At 38.2% G+C, this 3,938-nt stretch overlaps 1 protein-coding gene and 1 pseudogene across 4 annotated transcripts in view; both read left to right on the forward strand.

Annotated features, from left to right (window-relative positions):
- Positions 1 to 3,938, forward strand: part of LOC102879959 (A-kinase anchor protein 17B) — a 137,703-nt gene that overhangs the window by 69,952 nt on the left and 63,813 nt on the right. The window lies entirely within an intron of this gene.
- Positions 749 to 1,783, forward strand: LOC102896832 (annotated as a pseudogene).

Here is a 3,938-nt window from a genome sequence, read left to right on the forward strand (position 1 = left end):
TGTATAATAAATTATATATATTAAATAATATACATAAATTATATATAGCATATGCTTTATTATTCCATAAGACTAGTCTTCCCTGCCCCATTATCCTCCCTGTTCAGCAGTTTTCTGGTTACTCTTCCTTGTTTGTTTTTCCATATGATCATTAGAAAGTTTCCCTAGCCCCTAAAGTAGGCAGTTTTACTGGGATTATGTTAAATCTATTAACTTAGGAAGAATTGGTATATTTTGATGTCTTGTATTCCTATCCAAAAATATGTCTATTTGTTATTGTCTGAAGTTTATAAAAATATTTTATTTAAAAATTATTACAAAATTAATAAATATCTATCGTAGAGACTTTAAACCACTTAGAACTGTATAAAGTAAAAATTAAAAGCTTTCTGACCTCTTCTCCTGCCCCATTCTCACTGCCCTTAGGTGACTACTGTTATCAGGTCATGGTGTTTTAGTCTCTCACTTCTTTAAAACAATAAGATTATGCTTTTTGTGTGATCTACAACTTGCTTATTCCACTTTAACTATTTCCTGAATAACTTCCTGTGTCAGCACATACAGTGCTGCCTCAATCTTTTTAAGTTGTTGCAGCACATTATACTCTGTGGACATACCATTTTTTTTAACAAATGTTAAAGAAATAACATTTGTGATAGATATTTGGGTGTGCCCAAATTTTACTAATATAAACCATTTTATAATAAACATCCTTATGATATAGTGTTATACACATTATGTGAATATTTTTGTAGGATAAATTCTTAGCAATGGAATTGCTCATGTCAAAAGGTATTGCGTAGAGAGCGGAAGTGGCTGTCTAGGGCCAGGGTCTGGGCGGGGACCCATTTTGTCTGTGAGGCAGCAGCAGCGGCGGTGGCTCAGCAGGCGGGTTCAGGCTTCTGGGGCGAGCTGCTGCCATGATCCTGCTGGAGATGAACAACCGCATCATCCAGGAGACACTCGCGCTCAAGTCTGAGAATGAGGCTGCTGGAAACAATCCAGAAGCAGTAGAAGTAACATTTGCTGATTTTGATGGGGTCCTCTATCATATTTCAAATCCTAATAGAGACAGAAGTGATGGTCAGTATTTCTTTGAAATTCTGTGAAGAACTTCAAGCACATGGTGTTGAATTTTTTGGTAAATCCAGAATCAGGATACAATGTCTCTTTGCTATACGACCTAGAAAATCTGCCTGCATCCACGGATTCCATTGTGCCTCAGGCTGGCACATTGAAATAGAATTGTTTTGCCTCTGTCTTTGAGAAATACTTCCAATTCCAAGAAGAGGGAAAGGAAGAACAGTGCAGTTATCCATTATAGGGATGATAAGACCATGTATGTTGAGTCTAAAAAGGACAGAGTCACAGTAGTCTTCAGCATAGTGTTTAAGAAGACGACAATGTGGTCATTGGAAAGGTGTTCATGTAGCAGTTCAAAGAAGGACGCAGAGCCAGCCCCACTGCCCCACAGGTCCTCTTTAGCCACAGGGAACATCCTTTGGAGCTGAAAGACACTGATGCTGCTGTGGGTGACAACATTGGCTATATTACCTTCATGCTGTTCCTTCGCCACACCAATGCCAGTGCTGGAGACAACACCATCAACCTGATCCACACATTCTGGGACTACCTGCACTACCACACCAAATGCTCTAAGGCCTATATTCACACACGTATTGCAGGCAAAAACATCCAACTTCCTCAAGGTGCCGAACCATGCACACCCAGATGCTGAGAAGAAATTAAAACAATCAGGTAGAAGATGTTTTCATCCCGCTAACTATTGGGAACAAGAAGAGGAAGTGGCTGGCAACTGAAGGCTGGAACACATACTACTGGATAATCGTAGCTTTTAGTGTTGCACCTCATCAGGTTCTTAAGGGATTCTCCATTTTGGTTCCATTTTGTATATGTTTCGAAAATATGTAGAAACGAGCTGTGTTTGCACGGGCGTCATAGTTCCCAAGTATTAAAAAAAAAAAATTCCACTTGAACGACTTAATTCTTTTTCTTTATCTTCCCTCCCTCACTCCCCTTCCCTTCTACCCGCCTTCCAATCCATTTCGCTCTGCAATATGTTACTGGTAATGAGTTGCAGGATAATGTAATCTTAATTTGTTTTCTCCTAAATATTTGAGTTCAAAACTCCTGTATCTAAAGAAATACGGTTGGGGTCATTAATAAAGAAAATCTTTCTATCTTAGAAAAAAAGATATCATGCATTTAAAATTTCAATTAATATTGCCAAATTGCATCCCCGAAAGTTTTTACTAATGGTAAAAGAGCATGCACGTTTTTTCAAAATCTTGTTAACACTGGAGTTATTAATCTTTTTAATATTTGCTGATCTATAGTTTTCATCTATTTCTGAATTAATGTTTAAGTTGAGCATCTTTTCATATATTTGTTGGCCATTCGTAATTTGTGTTCTGTGATTTACCAATTTCTGTCTTTTACCAATTTGTCTATATTTGTTTTGTCTTTTCTTATTGACTTATAACAGTCCTTTGTATATTACTAATATTAGTCATTTGCTTTTCATTTTTGTTGCAAATGTTTCCCTGAATTTTATGCCTTTTGGTTTTCCTAATGATGTGCTTTGGCTATTTACATGCCTTAAAATTGTTTGTAGCCAAATGTTTAAATCTTTTTCCTCTTTGTTTTCTGAATTCCACAATTACTGAAATATTCTCCCATATTTTATTTTACTCCCTGTATTGCTTTATTTCTAAATTTAAATCTTAACTCTATTTTAAAATATTTTTGTGTAGGAGATGAGACAGGGATCCAACTCTCCTGAATGACTTTCGCACTGCATTCACAGTGACAGGTGAACAAGGTTAAATTGCTAAAGGACACTCACAGGATCCAAATGATAATGCTCACAAATGTAGAGGTTATTACAGGAAAAGGATACAGCAAGGGGTCTCATTGTCCTCCTCTCTAAGGGCTGTGGCAGGACACTTTATCACTCAGACAGGGACGACTTACATATGCATGGAATACCTCAGAACCGGCGAGTCTAAAATGCAGTCTTGGTTGGAGTATTTTATATTTTTTCCAGTCACCTAGAATTTCCAGGCTCAACAGTAGACCTCTGGGGTAGAGGGGCAGGTGTCACATTAAGACCAGGTGCAAAACATCAAGCTCACTGTTATCAATACGTAAGTACAAACCACCTTGCATCTCCTCAAAACCATGGTAGCTAAACACCATTAACCAGTATGTTTCTTGCCTTCATGAGGGGTCAGTGCCCTGTGGGAACTTTAATAAAACAGCTCAGGCTAATTCTAGACCTACTGGAATTAACCTCACAGTATACAACTTTTTCCTTTCTTCTCAAGCCTCTGTACCCTCTCTCCCATCTTTACTCTCAGCTGCTAACCTTGCTTCCTATTTTACTGAGGAAATAGGAGCAAAAGTAAACTTGTGCAAGCTCTCATCTTCACAACCTACACTCTTACCAGCAACAGTGTCTTTACTTACTGCTGGCCCTCCTGTTGCTATAAAACAATTTTCTATGATTCTATGTATGGCCTATCTCTCTCTGTGTGCCCTAGACTTCGTCCCCTTTCTCCTACTCAAGGTCCTCACTTCAGCAGTTTTTCTTTCTCTCCATCGCATCATTCTCATCAACATACACAGATGTTATTTCTACTCTCCATCTTAAGACTTTCTCTTGAACTCACTTCCTCTTCTAGTTACTATATTTTCTCTTTCTCTGCTCCCCTCTAAAACAAAGTTTCTAGAGAAGTTGCCTGTTCTTGCGTCTCTAATTCCTGTCATTCCATTGTCTCTGGAACCCACACCAGCCATTCTTTCATTCTTACTACTCTGCTAAAACTGCACATAACAGCCTCCCCTACAACAACAAACAATCTGACCCAAACTGTCAATAGTGCCCATATTGAGAAACCCTGCTGTATCTGGTTTAC

Source organism: Pteropus alecto, unplaced genomic scaffold (genome assembly GCF_000325575.1).
Source record: "Pteropus alecto unplaced genomic scaffold, ASM32557v1 scaffold280, whole genome shotgun sequence".
Lineage (NCBI taxonomy): Eukaryota > Metazoa > Chordata > Mammalia > Chiroptera > Pteropodidae > Pteropus > Pteropus alecto.